Genomic DNA, 24,783 nt, shown 5'->3' with positions numbered 1-24,783 from the left:
CGCGTTTTCTCAGTTCTTTGAGCGCGGAGAAATGGGGCTAAGAATGCCGCCGCTGCCCCCTGGTTGGCTTTGTGGACGCCTGGGGCCTCCTTAATGAGTAAACCGCGTCTCCCCAGGACCTGCCCGCCTGGGGGCCCGCGGAGTCACCTCGGAAACCCATTCCCAGACCTGGCCTGGGCCGATCCTAAGGCGTGGCCTCTCCCACCTTTGCTGAAACCAAATTAGAGTCAAAGGCCTTAGTAGGGGGTGTTTTAAGATCTACACACTCTGGGACCTGAGAGGACCTGAAGGCTTCGTGGCCAGAAACCCCTGCTGCCATCTATCCCTGGGCCCAAGCCTACCTTTCCTCCCCTGGAGCAGCGGCTCTGTAGCTAAGGGATTGTTTCCTTTTTGGAAAAAAAATTTTTTTAATCACCAAGCCCTGGGGTTGGAGTAGGGGTAGCAACACTCTAATTAATTATTTATATCTTAGTGTGAAATATGTTCATCCGACCCTTACCTGGTAGCAGGTGTTTCAGGGGAAAAGAGAGATCCTAAGAATAATGAGAGCCCGCAGGAGGCATGGAAGGCCAGGGAAGAGAAAGGGAGAAGAAAGGAAGGAGTGGCAATGGGGAGGGAAGGACAAGGGAAGGGAAGCAAGGAAAAGAGAGGGGAGCGGAGAGGGGTGGGCAGTAGGCCACCACCCTTCTGCAGTCTAACTCAGTCCTCATTGCCCTAGTGCAGGCTTCAAATGCATAAAGAATTTGCAAGTGCATTCTTGTTCAATTCACAGGATATTCTGGGGCTCCCATGGACTCCCACCATTGCTCGGTGTATTACTCTGAGTTCTCCAGAAAAACAAAACCAGAACCAGTAGAAAAAATATACATCATACATATATGAGTTACTACATATGCCATATATATGACTTACTGTAAGGAATTGGCTCCTGGGATTATGGAGGCTGACAAGTCCCAGAGCTGCCGTTAACAGACTGAGGATCCAGGAGAGAAGATGATGTAAGTTCCAGGCCAAATCTGAATGCAGAGCAAGACCAACATCTCAGCCCAAAGGCAGCCAGGCAGAGAGAGAAAATCCATCTGTACCAGCCCCTCAGTCTCTTCAGGCCTTCAACAGACTGGATAAAGTTCACTCGCACCAGGAGTGGGAGGGCTCTGTTTTCCTCAATCCACTCATCCACAGGTGATCTTAACCAGAAACACCCTCACAAACACACAGGTAAATCACCTTAACCAAGTATCTGGGTACCCCGTGGCATAGTCAAATGCGCACGTGCAATTACCCTCCCATTTGTCAGTAGCAGCACCTGTCGGCCACGCTGCCTTCTGGGTGTTTGTGGCAGGCTGCTCTCCCACTAGGCAGTAGAGGCTGACGGCACAAACAGCCTTTTCTAGCACAAGATCCTGCTGTCTAGCACAAGACCTAGCACAGGAAAGAGTAAGGGCTTAGGGTGTTTTAAAAGTGCAAAAACAGACAAATGAACAAATTCACACACCTGGATCCAATGTAAAGAAAACAGGCCAGGCACCGTGGCTCATACCTGTAATCCCAGAACTTTGGGAGGCCAAGGCTAGTGGATCACTTGAGGTCAGGAGCTCAAGACCAGCCTGGCTAGCATGGCAAAACCCCAAAAATACAAAAATAAGCCAGGCATGGTGGTGCACGCTTGTAATCTCACTTAGCAGGCTGAGGGAGGAGGATCACTTGAACCTGGGAGGCGGAGGTTGCAGTGAGCCGAGATTGTACCATGCCATACAGTCATTGTCTCATTATACACCTAGGTCCTTTATAGAGGACAGTGAGCTCCTTGAGTCAGGGGCCAGGGTGGGCCACTTCATCCCCAGTGCTAAGCATCGTGTTTGACACACAATAAATATTTGGTGACCCAGGGATGAATAGATCAGTCAATGAGTGAGAGAATGAAGCCAGCTGGCCATCTCCCCAGAGATGGAGCAGGCTCAGATTCTCATTTGGAGCTGAGAATCACTTTTACCTGTGGTCAGGATCAGAGACAGGCTTTTACAAATTGGTATCCTGATATTCTCTTCCAACAGATTTGAGAAACCTTTGTAAAATTCCAACCTTGCCTGCTGTCACCACAGTTATCCAGAAACTGTCAAAACCAATAGGACCCCTTGGGAGAAAGCCAGGAAGGCTGTACAATTACTGCTGTCTGTCAGGAGACTATGACAGCACCATCGCCCTTCCAGGGGAGGATGAAAGTGGAGGAAAAAAAGTTCTGATTAGGTGGACTCTGCCACACCTAGCACGCCTGCTGGGCTGACAGGAGAGCTGCCCTAATGCTGGGAGATGGGTTTCCAGAACAATTTAGAGGAGTGAAGAGATCCGGCTCAACGTCATTGTACTTACCTGCTAAAAAGTCTCTGCTGCTTAGAAAATGCAAGAAAGAGAAATCTACCTTTTGAGTTTCTGTACCTCAGTTTTGCTTATAAAAACATTAACGATGACCCCATGGAGAGTCACAGGCAAGGGAAGGGAAGCTGTTAAGTAGGTGCAGAGCTTTCGCAGAAGTTTGGGGAGCACAGCCACCCCCAACTCCTCAGGTGGGAGGGAAAAGCAAACCTGGTGAGCCAAGTCTTCTGCCAACTCACAGAGACCGTAGCAGGGAGCAAGGAAGGTGTGGGACCTAGAACCAGAGCTGCTCTCAAATCCTGGCTCTGTCATTGACTTGCTTGGGCCATTACGGTGGTAGCACCACAGGAAAGCCTGTAGGGATGTTAGACAGCTGTGACTTCCATGAGTTCCCAAGCTGCCCAAGTGATGATAATAATCATCATCGTGATGGACAGTTCCCACACTTATGTCATATGAGAATGTTTTGGTATTTTTTTTATCACAATCTAAGTTAACATGGTGTGCTTTTTATGCAAACACAGCTTCAATGCAATTCCCTGAGCAGTGCCCCCACCACCCTGTCACCACCATAAACCCCTCCTCTATGTGAATTCTGAGGCCAACACTGGCAAATCTCCATTCTTCTCTAAACCTTAGTTTCCTTCTCTGTTACAACAATAAAGGCTAATATAGCTATTGAGTGCTTTCTGTTTGCCGGGTGCTGAGTCAGATGTTTTCATGTGAATTATCCCATTTAATCCTTACAGCAACAGTATGAGGTAGGTCCTTACCATTCTGTGCCTCAGCTTCTCAACAAAACTTTATTGAGGATATACTATATGCCAGCACCCAACCAAGCTCTGGTGTTAAAGAGAAGATTATAGATACCAACTTTCTCGCCATCCTGAATGGGTTTATGTACTGTCCCACGCTGTTCTCATAATCACAGCCTCTGTCTCCTAGCCTTCACCTCAAAGATTGGGTGGGTCCTGGAGAACACAGCCAGGATGCAACAGCTAGGAGCTACTTGAGGATAGAAGCAGAGACGCAGTAACAACACCAGCAGGGATAGAATGAAAATGGATTTCCCCCGATGGAATTGTCCTCAACTACAAACCAACCTTGCCCCTTAGGCCTCTACTCCCCTCCTTCCCATCTGCTGAAGGATGAGTGGGGCAGCCCTTACTCTGAGGTGGCACAGTCCAGGCTACTGCAAGCCCCTGCACATGCTGCTGGCTGGAAAGTGGATACAGAGATCAGATCAGAAAGCTTTCCTGGCCAGAGCCTGGACACAGTGCTTGTACTACCCACTGCCATTTGGAATGCAGTGGTTGTTGTCCCCCAAAACCCCCTTGCCCTTGGGCAGATTGGAACTGGGTAGTGAGTGGCCTGGGGACCTGGGAAGGGGAAAGACTGAAGGGCAGGGAAACCAGCCCTGAGCCTGGGGGTTGGGAGAGGAGTGACAAGGAGTAGGAATGGGAAACGCTACCTGCTAGGGAATTGGGTCTGAAAGCTTTTTATCAGAAAACCAGTGTGAATGACAATGACGACAGTGACCACGAGCAGGACGTCGGGCCATGCGTGGTAGCAGGAGAACGTGATCATCATGATCCATCCTTCAGGGAGCCAGCAATGAGGAAAGATAAATGAAACCCCTCACTGGTTGTTTAAAGAAAATATGGATTTCATTCTTGTTGGAGAAGCTGCTTATTTGTGGTTTACTTCCTATTTGCAAAACTTAGGATGCATTTTAAACAAACACATCAGGCTTTTGCAAAACAAAAAATTTTGAACTTATTTGAGACTTGCAGAAGAGTTGCAAAAACAGTACAAAGAGTTCTCCACATCCATCATCCCGTTCCTCTAATGATAACGTCTTACATGACCATAGAATAATGATCAAGAATAAGCTAACAGTGATACAGTATTATTCACTAAGCCACAGGCCTTATTTGAATTCCACTACTTTTTCTGCTAACGTCCTTTTTCTGTTCCAGAATCCTAACCAGGACCCCACGTTACATTTAGTTGTCATGTCTTTTCATCCACTCCAGTCTGTAACAATTCCTCAGTCTTTCATGAACTTGACACTTTTGAAGAGTACTGGTCAATTCTTATGCAGAATGTCTCTTCATTTTGTAGAATGTTTTCTTATGATTGGAATCATGATATGCATTTTTGGCAAGAATACCACAAAACTGATACCATGTTCTCATCACAACAAAGGGTTGGTAATGCTGATGTGCCACTGCTCAAGACGTTTACATGGATCACTTGGTTAAGTTGGTGTCTGCTGAGTTCTCCACTGTAAACCTATTTTTCCATCTGTAGTTGGTAAGTAGTTTAGGTGCAATATTTAGATTTTTAAAAATTCACTGTTTTCTACTGATCATCCCTCTCAACTTCTGCAAGCCAACTGTCATGTTCTGGTTGGCTTGAGGACAGCTCCCTGACCCCAGGCTGCCTTGAGGTCAATGGTTTTAACAGTGCCCAATAAAAATTCAATGGATACAGGTGGAAATTTCCATATGGCATATAACCATCAAATGCAATGTGCAAGCCTTGTCTGGATCTTGATTCAAACAAACCAATCATAAAAAGACATTAATAGGAAATTTTAATATAGATTGGATATTGAATGATCCTAAGAAATTGTCATTTTTGTTAGTGTGATCATGGCACTATGATTATGTTGAAAACATCTTTTTCTCATAGAAATACATAGTGAAGTGTTGATAGTAAAAGTGATATGATAACAGCGATTTGTTGATATGAGAGCGGTGAACGTCGATCATGACGGAGGCAGATAATTGGCATGTGGCATTCCATGACATGTTTCTAATTCCGTGTATTTTTTTTAATTCCCAAAGTAAAAAGTAAAGGTTCCGATATGTTAAAAAGTGATTTATCTCAGTTCATCTGCCTCAGAAAATGCCACACTCATATATTAGTATAATTTTATTCTACATTCTATGAAAACTGGATGCTTCCCATACTACATCAAAAGAAAGAAAATGATCCCACTCAGGATCTGGATGGCTGCTTGCTTTGGGTTCCCAACCCAGATGACACTCCCCTCTCAGTGGCTTTTTCTCAGGGCACTTCCCTCTTGAGCAACTTTCTTCTCAGGTCAACTATTCACTGAAATGGAAATGTAATGAATCACTGGCAAGTATTCACATATTTTTTTCCTAGTATTTCAAACTGTAACATCATACTCTATATGTCTGTACCTTTCTCTCTACCTCTTTCATCCTTGTCTTCAGTAAGTATTCACCTTTCTTGGTGCTAACTCCTTTCTTTTTCACTTTTTTCTTTTTTTATATAGAGAGAAGGTCTTGCTCTGTCACCCAGGCTGGAGTGCAGTGGTACAATCACAGCTCCCTGCAGTGTCAATCTCCTGGGCTCAAGTGATCTCCCCACCTCAGCCTCCTGAGTAGCTGAGACCACAGGCATGTGACACCACACCCAGCAAGTTGTGTTTCTGTATAGACAGTATCCTCCTACATTGCCCAGGCTGGTCTCCAACTCCTGGCCTCAAGGAATCCTCTCGCCTCAGCTTCCCAAATTGCTGGGATTGCAGGCATGAGCCACTGTGAACATCCACTAACTCCTTTAATTAATATGAATATCTGCCCTGTTCCTTCTAGAGATTTCAGAGGCCGTTTGACCCCAGAGTTGCATTGGGTAGGAAAGTTAGCCTCTTTGAGGCTCAAATTCTTTATTTATAAAGTGCGGCTACCATAGAGCTACCACACCGGGCATGAGAGAACTGCAAAGGATAACATGCGTGCTCCTATTCTCTGCATGTGTGGTACATTGTGGGTGCTCAAGAAACAGAACTTTTCTTCCACTGTGGTCATGCCTGCCCCAGAAAACCCCAGGAGAGGCCCCAGTGCTGGCACAGCAAGACACTTAGGACCCAAAACCTGGACATAAGACCTGAACAACGTGACTTTGCTGAGTGGCAGAATTGTTGCCGCACTTGGTAGCATAAGTTGTTTTGGAATTTGATGTAGTTAGAGATATAAAAGGCAATCATCTGACAATTCTATGCTCATTTCTGACCTAGCAGATATCTCTGAGACCACTGTAGATGATTGTGCAGTAGAGACACTCGTGATACACAGCTGCACGTGGTCCCAGACATCTGCCCCCACAGATGTAACCCACTTCCTGCCTTCCTCTCTCTATCCACCTCTATTCCTTCCCATTCTCCTTCCTCTTTTCATCCTCTCATGTAAATGGAAATCATGGTAACACTCTGAGGTTGTGATGTAGGTCAAAGTAGATGTGTCTAAAAGTGCTTTAACTCTAAAATGCTATATAGAAAGTTATGTTTCATTGTTTTATTTTTCAGAACAAGAACTATTCTACATGTGTTACATGCTGTAAAGTGCTGGGTTGTTTATTTGGGAAGTTTTGATTCTGACTGCTGTGCACATTCCAGTCCCTAAGGCAATCATTGGTATTTTGAGAGCCTCGCTGGCCTCCCTGCAAGACTGGGACAGAGACATGATTCTCCCAAGAGGTGACTCTCCTCCTGGAGCATGCTACCTAGATCTGCACAGGTATGAAGTGGCTCCACTACAAATTAACACCTAGCACTCTCTGTGTCTGCCCTTGTAAGTGTTGGCATGGGGGACTGCATCAGAAACCCTGTGTGACTCCCTTGCCCTGACATACAAGACTTGTCTCTCCAGATTGACAGGTACACAGCCCTCTGACTGAACCTCAATTTCAACAACTCTGGGAGACCCTTTGAGGTACCCCCAGGACACTGTTGGGGTTTCAGTAATAGGGTTTCACTTCCCACTCTGATTTGTGAACCCGTTGAGAAATAAGATAAAAGACCAAGTGCTTAGAAGCCAAAATATTACATTCGCCATTGATGAAGTTTAGGTTGGAAGGCCTGACTTGTATCTCTTGGCAAATGGAACCTCAGTTTTAGGTGCAGTCCTTTCATGGGAGTGCTGGGCCAGGGAAAGCTTCCACCCTGGCCATGGCCTGCCTGAAGGAGCTGAGCAGAGCCTGTGCTCACAGCAGATGAGTACTCCCAGGAGGAAGACATGAGGTTCTGAGCCAGGCTCCCAGTTTTCCTCCCAAATTCACCAGGTAGAGAAAGAACTCTGACATGGGCCAGCGTTAGCCAAGAACTGTTCCTTTCCCACAAAGTCTTCTCAGGGCAAATGTTTATAGAGTGACAAGTTTCCTCAAGAGGGACATCTGGTTACCCTGTAATCTATTCTATTCTGCAGAATAACTAAAACATGCTCTTCCATGCCCTGTCTGGTGTTTACCAAAAACCAAAGCTATGTGCTGGCATTCATACCTCCCACAACTGCAGTCACTTCTTCCGTTTACCTAGCATCCAGCACCCACTCACCACCTGCTGTAGTCTGAGGACACACAGAGTATCCTGGCTTGAGCCTAGCATTTCCCTTCAAACTGCTTTAGGGATGCAACCTGCTTCTCTTTTGTTCTTACACAGACAGTTCTGTTGGCAGCTTCCATATCTTTGGACCTCTGTATCATTAAGTATCACATGGCCTCACAACAACAATAAATAAATGGAAAACCTAATCCTCATGTGTGTGTTTTTAAAAGTCCGTTCCATTTAAATGAGTCATACCATTAAGTCAACACACAGTTTCGCTTTAAACCCTAAGTCACTATATAAATCCCCAGGGGTTCACTGTGACCCTATGTAAGACTTCTTCCTTGTTCTGCAAACTTTCGTTCTTGGATTACACATTTCCAGGGATGACTGCCAACTCTTCCCTTTGCCCTCAGTCCTCTGAGTGTGTGTGTGTGTGTGTGTGTGTGTGTGTGTACGCGCACGCGCATGCAGGTGCAAGTGCATGTGTATTTTATGTCACCTTTCCTGTTTTCTCACCAACTTGAATCAATTCCAGTTTTCCACTTTCCCATTAGTGTTTGGTGTGTGTGCTTTGCTGAATTGGTCAAAGAAGCTTCCCACTCTGCAGAATTTTCAAAGGCTCCTAAGGTAGAGAGCATTACACTGGGAAAAAAATGAAGCTTTCTGATTCTTCAGAGACTCAGCCTCCTCCTTTGAGGACCCAGCTGCTGGTCAGGTTTAGAACCCGGCAGGCAGTCTATGCTTCCATGGTCTTTCCCAAAACACTTAGGTTTTCCTTTACTACGTACAACCGTCTACATTTTAATGACTTGTTTCTCTTTCTCCTTCCCTGCTCTGTGAATTCCTCCAAGGCAGAAACTGTGCTAGCCAGTTATGATGGCTCAAGCCAATAATCCCAGCTACTCAAGGGCCTAATCACTTGAGACCAGGAGTTTGAAACCAGCCTTGGCAACACAGTGGAACACTCATCTCAAAAAAAGAAAAAGGGGTGGGGGAGAAGCCTGTGTTGTATTCTTCTTTTGATCCATTTCAGTTACTTCCTGACTCTTAGTGCGAGCTCACTTAATATTTAAGAAAAGGTAAAGCAAAAGAAAGAAGCAAGGGAGGCCAGACGGGAGAAAGGTCCCAGCACCCTTGAATATGCTGGCACTCCCTGTAGAAAGCAGGTCCTACATGTTTCCCTGTGTCCGGCTCCTTCTCTCTCTCTCATTCATATGTCCATTCAGCATCACCCCTTCAGAATGTCCTTTCCTGACACCCTTATTAAAGGAGCCACCACACAGTCATGCTCTATTTTACTTTTCTGTTTTATTTACCTCATAGCTCTTTATGATCTGAAATTACTTAGTTGTTTATTTATTGCCTGACTCTCTCCACCATAATGTAAGCTCCGTGAAGTACAATAGTGATCAGGATCTTAAATAGTGCTTGGCACATGATAAGTGCCTAACAAGAGTCAATTGAAGCTGGACGTGGTGGCTCATGCCTATAATCCCAGCACTTTGGGAGGCCAAGGCCGGTGGATCACCTGAAGTCAGGAGTTTGATACCAGCCTGATCAATACGGTGAAACTCCATCTCTGCTAAAAATACAAAATTAGCCAGGCATGGTGGTAGTTGCCTGTAATCCCAGCTACTTTGGAGGTTGAGGTGGGAGAATTGCTTGAATTTGGGAGGCAGAGGTTGCAGTGAGCCAAGATCACACCATTGCACTGCAGCCTGGGCAGCAAGAGTGAAACTCAGTCTCAAAAAAAAAGTGGGGGGTCAATTGAATGAATAAACAGAGAAAGAGAGGAAGACAGGCAGGCTCCCCTCTCCCTTTTGCCCACTTGAATTGACAACTTAAAATGCAGAACAGACAAAAAAAAAAAACTGTCTTTCTGTCCTTTGCTGACATGTCCACCCGGCTCTTTAACATGGACTGCAGGGCCCAGAAGACATCTTTACTGGAAGAGCAGTTCAAGATTCAAAAGAACACCATCAGGAATGTGGTGATCCTTGGGCACAGAGCCCTTCCAGAAATGGTTCCAGCCACTCTACCTGTGTTCACTCTACAGACTGAGCTTCTGAAAGGATGGTGGGGAACACAGGTTTCACAGACACCCACAGGTATTTAAGCAGAGGTGGGGGCTACTGCTGATATATCATGGCACGTGGGAACATGTGGCACTACAAGACCTCAGAAGGCCCTGGAGCCAGACTTGGCCAGCCAGGGGGCAGGGGCTGCTGCGCTGCTGCTCTTCTAGCTGCACTGTCCTCATCTCTCCTCTGTGCATCCGCTTCCTGCTCTCTCACTGCAGACCTGTGCATGGGAGCCAAATATGGCTGCTCAAGAACCCCACAGGCCCATTTCCCAACTCCACAGGGGAAAATCTGGTGAGTCCAGTTTGGGTTCAATGTCTACATCTTGTCTGCTCAGCTATGAAGGGAAGAGGGTCACGCTGCATGGGTGTGGCATCTGGTACAAGGTTCAGAAAAAGGTGTATGTGGTTGGGGGTCACCCAAAGACACTGCCCATCTTTACCTTAGTCAACAGATGGTGTGCTCAGACTCCAGTATCTGAGAAGCAGTTTATGGTCATTGCCCTTCAAATGTCCAGATGTTTTCCATTTGTCTTCTCTGTCACTAGCCGACAATCACCTGGCACTGGAAGCATAAAACATAAGAGGCTGCCCTCTGAAATATTTGCTGGGTCACGAAGGGCATTAAACACTTGTTTCCAGTGTTAGGGAAGCTAAAACAGAGGTCGTAGTTCAAAGACAGAGAAATGTTTAATGTCTAAATTGGTCTGAGGAAGCCAAATGCTGCAGAAATCCTGTGGGCAGCTTTCCATCTTCCTCTTTCATCAGCGTCAGGGCCTGAGAAAACAACTCTTGGAATGTATCCACTTAAGTCCAACCACTTCAACAAAACAAGACAGAATATATTCTGAATGCAGTCCAAACGCACCTCTCCAGGGGTGATTAACGAAGCCAGCTCACGCAGCCTTATGCCTCCTGCAATGACTACTTCTGACTCATTCCATTGGTTTTCTGGCCTTATAGCCCAGGTGTATGTGCTGTAAGGTGACATTAGGTGAGATCATACCCTGGTGGTTTTTTTTAATACTTGGTATTTTTCAGCTGAATTTATGTTTAAGGAACTGTCCCTCTGTTGAGGGAAGCTTGTTGATGGACTGGAAGAGAGATGGGAGGAAGAGGGGCATAACGTAACGTGGCTTCAAAGAGAGATGCAGCTCTGCACACTAAAGGAAGAAACTGGTTTAACTGTGGACAGAGACACATTTCCAAAGATGGAGACACAGTCCTACCCTGAGAATATTAGCATATGTAACCTAGTGTGTCCACCGCTGACCTGACTTATTGAAAGGTCTGGGGCCAGTTCTGGCTGGTCCCATCTTGCCCAGGTACTATTCCATGAAGACCTTCTAGGTGACCAAGTCTTCAGTCCTGGGGCTTCTCAGTGCCCTGGACCATTGGACGGGTAGGGGGGGATTTTCACATGATGTGGGAGGGGCTGAGGGCTGAACAAAGCCCGAGGGCACAGGTGGTTGCCTTTGGGCCTGGCTAGTCATCACAGTGACTGCAGGCCATAAGCAGCGTTCACCACAGGCAAATGGGACATCTAATCTATGTCCTTAGGACAAGTGAGGGTCTCCAGGAGTGTGGAGCTGATGGGCTACAGTCCTTGTTTCAGCAGAAGACAACTATCTCTCCTTCTGTCCCTGGGGTCCTTACCCTCTCCCTGTACCCCGGCCTATGGAATACTTAGTCTGGAGAGCAGAGCTCTCTTTGCAGTTTTACAGTTATTCAGCAAGCTGTTTCTGTGTTACACCTGCACTGGTGACTTTTGAACTTAAACACTACAAATGTGGCTCTTTAATTCTCTACTTCAAGAGTGACATCCTTCCCCTAAAGCGATGGATGACTCATATGTAATTTTCTGGGCTAGGAGGAAGATCATCAGAGTGCAAGTGAAGAAAATCAGAGGACACAAAGCTGGAAGAGGTGTGCAGGTTGCGGGGTGGGTGGGAACACAGAGTGAATTATTTACATTAACCCACTTCATATATGGGATCAGGTGTTGTGCCTGTATATAAGGTTTTGTTATTGTGGACTTGTGTGTTCTCACTCACATGGTTTCTCACAGGGCTGATGTACAGACATGTAGACCTCGCATGCAGGAGAAAGCAGGAAAAGTAGCTGGACTTGGCTTGGTTCCATAGAGTCTGGGCTGAACTATGGATGTCCTGCTGCAGAGTTGAGCAGAAAACCTGGATCCTGGGATATGTACCAGGGTGGGACAATTCTGAGGCATGCTCTATACCAGCTCTGTCCAATAGGAATATACTGAGAGTCACATATGTAATTTTACATTTTCTAGTAGCCACCGTTTTAAAAAGCAAAAAGAAACAGGTGAAATTAATTTTAATATTAATATATTTATTTACCCTAGTCTATCTGAAATATTATGTCAATGTGGTAAGCAATATAAAAAATAACCAGATATTTTACATTATATATATACTGTTAGAAATCCATTGTGCATTTTACATTTGGAGCTCAACTCAATTCTTACTAACTACATTTCAAATACTCAGGGGTCACCAGTGGCTACTGGCTACCACATTACAGATTAGGGAAGCTATATTCTGTTTCTCACAGGTTCCCAGTGAGATTGAGCCCCAGGTACCCACAGTGGTAATCTTCTGATGAATGCCCCCATCTAGATTTCCTTTCCTTCCCTGAAGGCCTCCACTCCCTTGCCAATGCTTCCTGGGATCGTCCATCAAATGAACTACTTACTCTCAACTCCTTGCCTCCATGTCAGCTTCTGGGAAATCCAACCTAAGACATGATGGTTCTAAGTCCATGAGCACTAAGGGTAGCCACATCTTCTGTTAGTTAACTTGTCATTTTTGAACTTTCTATTATTTTATCATGGAGTAAATACTTGCTAAAAGTTACAGTAGGATGTATTCTGTGTTATGACAACCTAGGGGAAGGGTCTGCCCATTCTTGAGCCTGAATAGCAAAGGAGAGAATAATGTCCCCTTCCCTCAGGCCAAAGTGGTGGTAGCAGTAGCAGTGCCCAAAGAGATAGCTGTGCTTAGCAGAGGGGTGACCTCGAGAGTGTCACCAACAGCAATGTGCCTGGGCGACAAGGAGACTGGGGCAGCAGAACACAAAGGACTCATCTTGCTTTCATATAAGATGGCCCTGGGTACCCTCGAATAGGCCAGAGGATAGTTTCCAATCACCAGACCAAGGGGAGGAAGTACTAGTTACCAAAATTTTATGTTTAAGAGGAAATTTAAATTTTTGTAAATATAGATGATAAAGTCAGGATACCCTGGTCACAAATGCATTCTTTCTCTTTTTTGTTTTGTTTTGTTTTTTGAGACAGAGTCTTGCTCTGTCACCTAGGCTGGAATGAAGTAGTACAACCTCCACTCACTGCAATCTTTGCATCCTGGGTTCAAGTGAGTCTCCTATCTCAGCCTCCTGAGTAGCTGGGGCAACAGGTGCACACCATCACACCGCCTAATTTTTTTGGTGTTTTTTGTTTTGTTTTGTTTTAGAGACAGGGTTTCACCATTTTGGCCAAGCTGGTCTTGAACTCCTGGCCTCAAGCAATCCCTCCACCCACCTTGGCCTCCCAAAGAGCTAGGATTACAGGCATGAGCCACCTCACCTGGCCCCAAGTGAATTAATTCTCAATCTGTTGTTTCAGTCAGGATGACTTCAGAGAATCCTCTGTCCATGCCTCCGAAAACAACAAGAAAAACAATGACCGGTGGAGATGCAGACCAGCTCTGGCACTGTTCACAAATCCTCCTAGAAGAGGTGCTTTCTAAGGAGTGGGAACATGACTTACAGTGATGCCAAACACCACCTGACACAGAGCAGCCCTGTGAGGGTGTGGAGCAAAGACAAAAGAGCAGTTTCATGTCAGCAAGCACTAAATATTTCTAGAAGAAACCTGACCCCAAAATGTCTACATCTACATATATTAACAAAATATTCTGTGATTTATTTATCCAGAAACTGGAAATTTCCTTTCTGCTCATTTGTACTTTGTCTCCAGTTCTCTTATGCAAAATGGAATACTCTTTTGAGAATCTAGCTGATTATCCAGACACATTTTCTCTGGAGTTCTCATCTCTCCAAATAAAGGCCAATATATTTCAACCTCCGTCAGCCAACATAATAAAAGAACAAAATATTACACAGAAGACAAGTCTAACTTTATGGCCTTATTATTTTTTTTTTTTTTACCTTCTCAAAACATGTGCCTCATCATCTTTTCCAAAAAGTGAATTTAAAACAATATTAACATTTCATTTTGGCTTCCACAGCACACTTTACTAACTCTCTCTAAAGTCACCAGTGACTCCCTATCCTAACACACAGGGTCTTCGCTTGCTTCTCTTCCTACTTCAATTTTCTGCAGCCTTCAACATATTGAACAACCTTTTCTTTGTTCACTCCATTGCAATAAACATTTAGTAGTACCTACGATAGGCCAAGCACTGTTGGCTTTTAGACATCCTAAATTATTTTCCAAAGAGCCCCTGATAATAAATACACTGAGAGACACACGCTCATCGGCTGTAAGAAGTATACCTAGAAAAAGCACAATGGAATCATTTTTCTCATGAAACGAGCAAAATGCTACTCCTATTAAAAGAGGGTTGACATGCTTTTCCTTGCCTTAGGAACTACCCATAGTTGAAATAAACAGAAAGATTCTAAGGAACTGTAGGTCATTGACAGAGGTAAACTAATTTTGACAGCAATCCACATAATTACAAGTGGTTGGTTTAGGGGCTTTAGAGCTGTTACTAGGCAGTTTAAAACATAGGAAGCAAGCTCACTGCCTAGAAGTTGAGAAGCTGCAAATTAATCCCTAAATTTAGCATCCTGAAAAGCAAACTAGCTGAAAGCAAACTAGGTGCACGGTTGCCCAATCAGAAACACAGAATCAACTCACTTAGCAATAGCGAGTTATGTTTCTGCTCTGAAGGTAGGTCAACAGGGTACAGGCACTGCCCAGAGGACAGTCACCCAGGGAGGAAGTCTGGGGCTAGGTTTCCTCAAGGAAGCATGGTTGAAAGAAGAAACTGCATTGTAGCTGAGAGAACTCAAGGTCATCATCAGGAAGATGGTGCTGATACAAGTTTCAGATCTGAAGGATGAATTAATAATGATTCTATGTCTCAAGAGTAATGAAATCGTGATCATCACTCATATCTGCTGCCTGTATATGCAGAAACTAGGCACTCTCCAGCCTTTACCTCAGTCAATGAGATAAGATGTTGCTCTTTTTCTTTAAATGTCAGCGTTTCCCAGTATTCCACCTTTACCCCTCTTCTCCTGTTTAAGCTATTTTCCTAGGTGGATGAGGAACCTGGGGCATGGAGCATTTAGGTAACTTGCCTGAACCGGAACAGTGAGTAATAAGACTACAAGAAGAGACTCAAGCCCAAATAAAGGAAGGCTGAAAACCAGAGAATGAGGTGTGAGTCAGAAACCACAGAGAAGGTCAGGACAGAGGATGGGGCAAAGAATGGGATGGTGCAGGTGGGTTAGAGCTAAGTCCAGGAGGAACTACAGAACACTGAATAATTCTCCTCTGGCTGTTCCCTGGAGTATCCCAGAAAAAGGAATGGTTGTTGAGAGGAACCATGGAAGTAACAGGAAAAGTATGGTGACATAAACGGGTTAAAAATGACTTCTGATTGAGGCCAGGTGCAGTGGCTCACCCCTGTAATCCCAACACTTGGGAGGCCAAGAGGCAGGGGCGGTGGGGGGTGGGGAATCACCTGAGGTCAGGAGTTCAAGACCAGCCTGGCAGACATGGCGAAACCCCATCTCTACTAAAAATACAAAAAAATTAGCTGGGCATGGTGGCAGGCACCTGTAATTCCAGCTACTTGGGAGAATTGCCTGAACCAGGAAGTCGGAGGTTGCAGTGAGCCAAGATCACACCATTGCACTCCAGCCTGGGTGATGAGTGAAACTCTGTCTCCAAAAAAAAAAAAGAAAAAAAGAATGACCTCGATTCAGTCAGTCATCATTTAACATGTATTTACTGAACACCTACCATAAGTCAGGCTCTGTTCTAGAACCAGAATTGAAAAAGTAGATAAAATACTGGCTCTGGAAGTGTGAATACAGAGGCTTAGAGTTGGGCACACTCAAAATCACTAGGCCAGGCCAAGCACCATGGCTCATCCCTAAATCCCAGCACTTTGGAAGGCCAAGGCAGAAGGGTCACTTGAGCCCAGGAGATCAAGACCAGAAGGTCAAGGTAGCAGTAAGCCTTATTTATACCACTGCACTCCAGCCTGGATAACAGAGTGAGACCTTGTCCCAAAGAAAAATAAAAATCACAAGGCCAACCACATCTCCTTCTGGTTTTTCAGGGTTTATTTTTTTTAGAGACAGAGTCTTGTTCTGTCACCCAGGCGGGAGTGTAGTGGCGCAATCATAACTCACTATAGCCTTTAACTACTGGGCTCAAGGAACCTTCCTGCTTCAGCCTCCCAAGTAGCTAGGACTACAGGTGCAGGCAGGGTCTCACTATGTTGCCCAGGCTGGTCTTAAACGTCTGGCCTCAAGTGGTTCTCCTGCCTTGGCTTCCCAAAAGCACTGGGATTACAGGTATGAGCCACCATGCCCAGCCACCTTCTCATTTTTAAATTACCTTCTATGACTCCCTCACCAAAATAATAATAATTTAATACACACACACACATGAATACACACACAATTACTGATTGTAGTGATGGTTGTACAATTCTGTGAATATAGTTAAAACCATTGAATTGTCTACTTTAAATTGTATACGTATAAATGTATACTTAAATTGTATGGTATGTATATTATATGTCAATAAAACTGTTACCACAAAAATAATAACTACCATTGCTTGGGCTTCCAAAAAAATTTTTAGGTAAAATATTTTAAAGAACAATTTAAATATATATAAAACAAGTGTTATGGTTTGAAGGGGTACCCTCCAAAATTCAGATGTTGCCAATATGACAGTAGCAAGAGGTGGGGCTTTTAAAAGGTAATTAGACCATGAGGGCGCCTCTCTTAGGAATAAAACTGGTGCTCTTATAAAATGGCTTCATATAAGGAATGCATTCGTCTTGCTCTTCTACCTTCCACCATATGAAAACTCAGCATTTCTCCTCGCTGAAGAATGCAGCAATAAGGCTCCATCTTAGAAGCAGAGAGAAGCCCTCACCAGATACCAATGCTGGTGCTTTGATCTTGAACTTTCAGCCTCCAGAACTGCTTGAAATTCTTCTGACCCCACACCCTTGGGGCTAGTCTGGAATATAGGCCTTTCCTTTATATTTCTAAGACACATCTCTGTTTGCTTCTGTGATCTTTTAGAGTGAAGGCACCTTTTCTTATTCATGAATATTCCATTATTGATCTTTCTATATACAGTGTCCCCTTAGCAGCAAATACGTCCTTTAAATGAATTCTCATTCTTTTAAATGGATGAAATTCACTTAAACCATGGCTTCTCCCTAGTGAGAGGGCTAGGCTTTGGGAAGCAATAGAGATGATGGTGGAAGTAACAGCTCAGTACTTATAGCCAGCAGGCACACATCCTCATCCCATCACTTTGGATTTTTCCAAAGGATTTTTTAAATTGGTCTAGGGGGGACTTGGATGTCCATTCCCAAGTGATTCTATTAAATAGGCTAGACTGAGAACCACTGACTCCAGCCATGGGAATGGGAAGGGAAATGACTGATTTTGAGGGATGTCACCCTCAAAGAACATTCAAGGAGTAGCTCCTGAAAGTCTAGAGTGGGAGTGTCTAGGCTTTCAGGAGCTACTCCTTTAACATTCTTTTCTGAGGCTGGGCACAGTGGCTCATGCCTATAATCCCAGCACTTTGGGAGGCCAAGGCAGGTGGATCACTTGAGCCCAGGAGTTCAAGACTAACCTGGGCAATATGGTAAAACCTCATCTCTATGAAAGATACAAAAATTAGCTGGGCATCGTGGTGCATGCCTGTAGTTCCAGTACCTTGGGAGGCTGAGGCAGGAGGATCTCTTGAACCCAGGAGGTTGAGGCTGCAGTGAGCTGATGTCATGGGATCCTGCAGGTGTCACTTCACCAGCTGGAAACCTCTGTGGCTGGTGGCACTTTTGCCTGAGTTTTTACTTGGGCCCACTGGACTTGTTCCACCCACTCAGCTCAGCTTGCACTACTGGCCTGAATCTTATGCCTGCCAAGGGCGAGCCAGATGCAAGCAGAGCGGGGTATGTGAGTGAGCAAGTATGGGGCCCAGCCACTGAGGACATCCAGGCACACTGGCTGTGGTGGGGCAGGCAGCCCCAAGCACCAGCACAGGTGCCAGCTCCCTGTGAGGCTGTGCCTGGACCAGGTGTACTGCAAGCAGCTTCCACGGCTGGCACTCAGGAACGTGGTGGCACCTGGAAACTTGGAGATGCCAGGAAACACAGAGCCCCAGAGAGGGTGTCAAGCCCTGGCTTGGAGCTCCTAGGTCTGGTCTCCCCAAAGGGCTGTAGCTCTTCTCTCCTTATTGCCTACGACATGGTGAGCAAGGGGCGTGTTTCAGACCAGTTTGTGTCATAGCTCTTTTAGCCCAGCCATTCAGTGCATCCCAATTCTTGTCCTGTGTCTAGGAAGAATGAAGTACACAGACAAGTGGAGGGTGAGTAAGTTGAAGAGGAACTTACTGACAGAACAGCTCAGAGGGAACCACAGTGGACTGCTCCTCTCCACAGGCAGGGTGTCCCATTGTTCAGCTCTGAGCAGAGAGGAGGCCCACAGTAGGCATCTCCTCTCCAAAGGCAGGTTGTCCCAATGGTGTTCAGCTCTCAGCAGAGGAGACCCTAGCGTGGGCAGCTTCTCTCTGCAGCTGGTAGTCCTGACTTCTTCCCAGCTTTCAGTAGAGAGAAGACCATGGACTAGGTAGCTCCTCTCCACAGGCAGGTCTTCTGGACATCTGGAGTCTGGCTGAGTCCAGGGGTTTTTCTGGGCTTCAGAGGTGAGGAAGTACATGCTGATTGGTTCATGGGTGGCTAGGGCTGGGCCTGGAAAAAGCACCATAAGTTCCCATTCTGACCCATCAGCCTGGTTACCAAGCTTCAGGCCACCCCTGGCTTGAAGGTGGGGCTTCACCAGGGACCCACCCCTTTCCAACCAGGAGCCTGTCAGCCTCCTGCCACTGCCCACGCTATTTGTGCTAAGGGGCACCTGCAGGCCCATGCTGGGCTGCCCTCAGTGCTCCTTCAGCCTCCCTCCTGTGCTCCTCAGTGCCCAGTCTGGAGGGGAGCCAGGGCAGCAGGGGGCTGGCATGTCAGTGCTGCTCTGAGTATGCCCACACCCGGTTGGGTTGCAATAACACCTGGGCTTGTCCTCAACTTTGCTCCAAAATCAGAGTGGGCACAGGAGCAGGGAGAGGACAGGCAGCAGGAGCAGGCACCTCTGAGACCACAGGGGATGGAGGGCTTCCTGGCCTCCAAGAGATGCCTGGGTCCACAGCCATGGCTGGGTAGTTGCAGCTGTGCCTAGGAGGGCTCCTGCCTGCTTCTGGCCCCCAAGAGCACAGGGAGGTCCAGGTCTGAAGCCGTGACTAGGCAGTCACAGCTGCACCTGGGAAGCATAAGGCTCCCACTCTGCCAACTCAGAAGGGAACAGGGCTTCCCCTCTTCCCAACTCCTGCCAGCTCCGTAGAGCCCACAGTCCTGGCCAAGCTGCTCCTAAGCTGGAACAGATACACCCATTCATGAGGTTCAGGATATAATAATGATTCAGAGAATGCTCAAGCATCCTCGCTTCTCTGATCATTATGTCCCGAAGCACTTACCTCAGTCTACAACCTGTAATCAAGAACACTGGCCTTATTATCAAAGCTGAACTGGAATCCTGGATCTGATATTTGGTGGGAGAATGACCTTGGGAAAATCATGTTTCTAAGCCTCGGATTTCGCATCTCTGAAGTTAGGATAATAAAGCCTACCTGTGAGGACTGTTATAGGCCTTAAATTCCCACTGCAGATGTAAAGTGCTTGGCTCAGAGTGAATGTGAAATACATTGCTAGTGATTATTTCTTCCCGGGGAGTTGTAAGACTGGAAGATCTAGCCCCTCCTCCAATATCCCCCTGCTGGTATATGGGTGTACAACCTCCAAACATTCAGGACTCATAGCAGGTGCCTGCCTGCACTCTTCAAACTAGTGTTCTAGGGGGAAGGCAAAGGGAATGATCCCTTCTCTTAGGTTCTTTCATCCGCCCCAGCAATGTCCTAGTCTTGGGGTGCACTAGCAAATATTATCAGAGCATTTTCTCAGGTCCACGCCTGCCACCCTACACTTTCCTGATTCTTCCTTCCTAAGCTGGGAGCCATTCCTGAAGGCAAGCCCCCAGGAGTCTTCACAAAGTCCCCGTACTGAAAGATCTGAATCTCACCACATAATATCTTGCCATTAAAACCTAAGAGTGTCTGTCTCTGGACTGGCCATTTTTTCTTCCAACAATTTTCAGATATTTTATAATCCACAATTTACAATTCCACAATTACCTGGAATAGAATTTGTTCCTCAATACAGCATCTGACATCGGGCAGGAAGTATGGAATAAATTATCAAGAAGCAGTTAAAGCTCCACCTGTTAAAATCCTCCCACCCAGCTAAAATACTGGGTGAACTCCTCTTTCATATTGTTTATTGGTCAGAATGGTTTCCTCTTCCCTGCCTCTGAATTCTTGCTATCACTATCTTTACTGCATACTTACGAACTGATCCAAGATTATACAGCTAATAATTGCCAAATCTAGAATCCAGCTGTACTGACCTGAATAGCGTCTCCCCAAAATTCCCATCTCCTAGAACTTGGAACGTGAACTTACTTCAAAATAGTGTCTTTGGCTGGCATGATGGCTTATGCTTGTAATCCCAGCAATTTGGGAGGCTGAGGCAAGAGGATCGGTTGAGTCCAGGAGTTTGAAACCAGCCTGGTCAACATAACAAAAGACACTGTCCCTACAAAAGTAAAAATTAAAAAAAAAAAATAGCTGAGCGTGGTGGCACATGTCTGTATTCTCAGCTACTTGGGAGGCTAAGGAGGAGGACTGCTTGAGCCCAGGAATTTGAGGCTGCTCTGAGCCATGATTATGCCATTGTACTTCAGCCTGGGTGACAGAGAAAGACCCTGTCTCAAAAGAAAAAAAAAATTGTCTTTGCAAATGTAATCAAATGAAGATAAGGTCATATTGAATTAGGATGGATCCTAAATCCAGTGACTAGTGGCCTTAAAAAGAAGGAAATGTGGACACAGAAACACAGAAGAAGAAGCTCATGTGAAGATGGAGGCTGGGGTGGGAGTGATGGTGCCACAAGCCGAGGAATGCCAAGGATTGCCAGAAGCCCCAGAAGAAAGAAAGAGGCAAGAAAAGAGTCCTCCCTTACAGCTTTAGAGAAAGCGTGGCCCTGCCAACTTTGGACTTCTAGCCTCCAGAACTGCAAGAGAATAAATATCTGCTGGTTTTGGTAATTTGGTATGATGGCCTTAGGAAGTGAATAGACTGTCAGATGTCAGACACCCTCATGCTTAATGACTCTCATCCACACCATGATGCTATGTGGCTCATGCTTGTAACACCTAAACTGCATCCTGCACAGCACATTTCTCAGTAGAAGGCACTACTACTCTTCTATTTCACAGTAGGAGGCACTAGAAGTTGAGGGGGGATGGAGGCTGTTTTTAGGGATGAGGAAGAGGTAGGATTATTGCAAGGTAGTGGATGGGTGGGGCTGTTTTTCTGAAACTATGCCCAAGCTTCATTGTTAGCCAGACCCTGTGAGTTAGCAGAAAGAGGAAAATTAGTTTAGTAATGAAAGAATTGTGATGCACTAGAAAGCAAGAAGGATTGGAAGTTGCAAAGCCTGCCACAAACGAGCTCTGTGATTAGGCACATGGTATTCAGATGTGGCCGCTTAAGTTAGGCAATTCATCTTGGGAACGTTGACACATAGCCTGAAAAGCAAAATATTACTCTTTCTGCAATTAAAAAAAAACTCCTGGAATCCTCATTCATTCCCACCCAATTCCTGCCCCTTACTCTATAACTCCCAATTCTAACACAGAGCAGAAAGTTAACTTTTTAGTTGACCAAATAAATAAGGGAATGAATACTGAGGACAGAAAAGGGTTGGCGGTATCAGAAATGAAATGATGTGAGTCAAGGAAAGAGAAAGACTCAGATGTATCGTAAGGGCATGAAAGAATGTTCAAGAATCAAAGATGTCTGCCACTAACATTTGGTAATCCAAAGCCATAACAGAAGCAAATGTGACAATATATTGATATCTGTTCAATCTTGGTAGTGAGCATAGGGTGTTTGTAATATTCTTTATAGTTTGGTGGGTTCAAAATGTTTCCTTTAAAAAAGAACAAAAGTGCAGTAGCAACCTCCAAATAGCCCGATCAAAGTGAGTGGTTAAATTGGCAGCATTCAGTTCACTTGCTTTGATGGGAGAACCCCTCCTTCATCAGCAGAACTGATTTCCCACACACGGATAGACCAATACAACCCTTTTGGAAAGCACCTGCAAAAATATATATGAAAAGCCATAAAATATTCATTTCCTTGGGCTTTGTACTCCTACTCCTGGGAATTTATGCAGGCAATGATAATTTGAAGGGAAAAACGGTGAAAATATGTAAAGTCTGTGACAATTTTTTAATAACAATGAACACTCCGAACGATTTAAGGTTTCAGTGGGGAGTGCTCACCACTGCCCCAACCCTGGTCCCGCCACCCTAAGCTGTGCCTGGATGGCTGTGTATAAGGAACAGAGCTGTGCTTTGGTCAAGGATAAGCCGAAGTAAACATCCAAAGGCACTCAGCAAGTTTAGAGCACAGGCGTAAAACTCCACTCGTTATCACAGCCATGTAGCCATGACATGGGAAGGTAATCCCTTGGCTCTAAGCCACTATTGTCTGTAAAAGATATAATTGCCCTGTTGACACTGTGCAGGCACACTGGTGCCCAGAGAGAGAGAGAGAGAGGGAGAGCCAGAGCTGTCTGTCTTGCAGACGAACAGTGGGGAGCCAGGACAAAGCTCGGCTTGCTTGTGCCCAGACAGAGTAAGAGTATAGCTGCTGACCCTGAAGGCAAAGCCCACCACACACCTGTGTGGGGGTGCCGCTGGACTAAGCAGCTGAGACAGGGCAGACAGTATAGACAACTAGTGTAAGAAAGCTGTTGATGAGAGTTGCTGCTGAATAAAATCTTTCACCTGTCTATGGTCCTCCCGGGTGTTTCTTCTATTCATCCACCCACTCCCCTTGGACCTCAGCAATGGGCTGGAACCTGACCCCAAGCATGACATTCGAGGAAGTGGTGACCCTGACACTGTGGTAGTCTCCACCTGGTGTCTGCTTCTGCCCTTGCCCCTGCCTTCTACTCTCCACTCAGCAGCCAGAGTGATCCTTTCAAAATGAAATCAAACTGCTTCCTTGCTTCTCTTCAAAATGCTCCCATCACCCTCACTGCTCCACCCTGGTCTGAACCACCACCTCCTGGGGCCTGAATATAGCAATAGCTCCCTAACTGGTTTTCCCTCTTCCACCTTCTCTTCCCTTAGCACAAAAGTGAAAGTATTTCTTTTCAAATCACAAATCGGATCAGGTCACTCAGCTCACAACCCTCCAGTGGCTTCCCGTCTGACTCAGCACACCCATATGACTCAGCACACAAGTTCATCTCCTTCTAGGCACACTGAGCCTTTTTGTTGGTTGCCGGCTGTACTCATAATGCTCTCTCCTTATATCCACACGAATCACTCCCTCACTTCCTTTAAGCATAAATCAAATCCCTTATCTCAGTATTGACAAGCCGAGAGCAGACTCCTCCAAAGTGAGCAGTGCAGTCATCGACCACGTTAGTTTAAATGTTGCCAACCCACACAGCCTCATCCTACTTCCCTGTTTTATTTTTTCCTCTTAGCGTTTATCATCTTCTAATATATTAAATAACTTATATATAGCTGGTCATGGGGGCTCGTGCCTGTAATACCAGCACTTTGGGAGGCCAAGGCCTGGAGGTGGGAGGCCTGACAGATCACCTGAGGCCAGGAGTTCCAGACCAGTCTCACCAAAGTGGTGAAATCCCGTTTCTACTAAAAGTACAAAAATTAGCCAGGCATGGTGGCACGCACCTGTAGTACCAGCTACTCGGGAAGCTGAAGCAGGAGAATTGCTCGAACCCAGTGAGCAGAGATCGCGCCATTGTGCTCCATCCAGCCTGAGACAGAACGAGACTCCATCTCAAAAGAATAAATAAATAAATTCATTAATTTAAAAAACTTAGATATAGCTGGGTGTGGTGGCACGCGCCTATAATCCCAGCTACTCGGGAGGCTGAGGCAGGAGAATCACTTGAACCCGGGAGGCAGAGGTTGTAGTGAGTGGAGATCATGACACTACATTCCAGCCTGCGTGACAGAGTGAGATTGTATCTCCAAATAAATAAATAAACTTAGATAAAAATTTTCAAGTGTCTACCTCGTCTGCCCCAAACACACATAGGCTAGAATATAAATTCCATGAAGAAAGGGATTATCAGTTTTATACACAGCGGTTTTCCTAGCACCTAGAACAGTGTCTGGCACATAGTGGACAATCAAAAAACATTTTTTTCTTTTCTTTCGAAAATTTTTTTTCTTCAAAAATTTCTTCAGTATTTTAGTTACGCTGTTTGTGTGTATGCATGTGTACGTGTGTGTGAGTGCGTTTGTATATGCCCAAAACAGTAACTGACAAACATAGCATCAGGAAATTGTAGGGCAGGATCTGGGAAAAGGGGAGGAACCCGAAGGTACGGACAAGCCTATACCGGACTCCCCCGAAGTGAGCAAGCAGCAAAGGCTGACAATGCCAGCTGCCTGGGCACTGACGGATCCCACCCACGGAAACGTTACCTTATGGGGAAGCTAACCCGGGCCACTCGCCGACGACCTGCGCAGGCGTGGCTTGAGAAGCGGC

At 45.7% G+C, this 24,783-nt stretch overlaps 1 long non-coding RNA gene across 1 annotated transcript; it reads right to left on the bottom strand.

The window, feature by feature from the left end:
- Positions 1-4,046: 4,046 nt before the first annotated feature.
- On the bottom strand, positions 4,047-24,780 carry LOC128928206 (uncharacterized). The gene is made up of 5 exons (XR_008473010.2): positions 24,720-24,780; positions 23,958-24,065; positions 18,470-18,826; positions 10,259-10,380; positions 4,047-5,496 (listed from the first exon to the last, which is right to left on the bottom strand). It is a non-coding gene; the product is annotated as an uncharacterized LOC128928206 (long non-coding RNA).
- Between the last annotated feature and the right edge of the window lie 3 nt (positions 24,781-24,783).

This window comes from Callithrix jacchus, chromosome 7 (genome assembly GCF_049354715.1).
Source record: "Callithrix jacchus isolate 240 chromosome 7, calJac240_pri, whole genome shotgun sequence".
NCBI lineage: Eukaryota > Metazoa > Chordata > Mammalia > Primates > Cebidae > Callithrix > Callithrix jacchus.
Note: the sequence above shows the minus strand (reverse complement) of the source record. Positions and strands in the feature narration are given on the sequence as shown.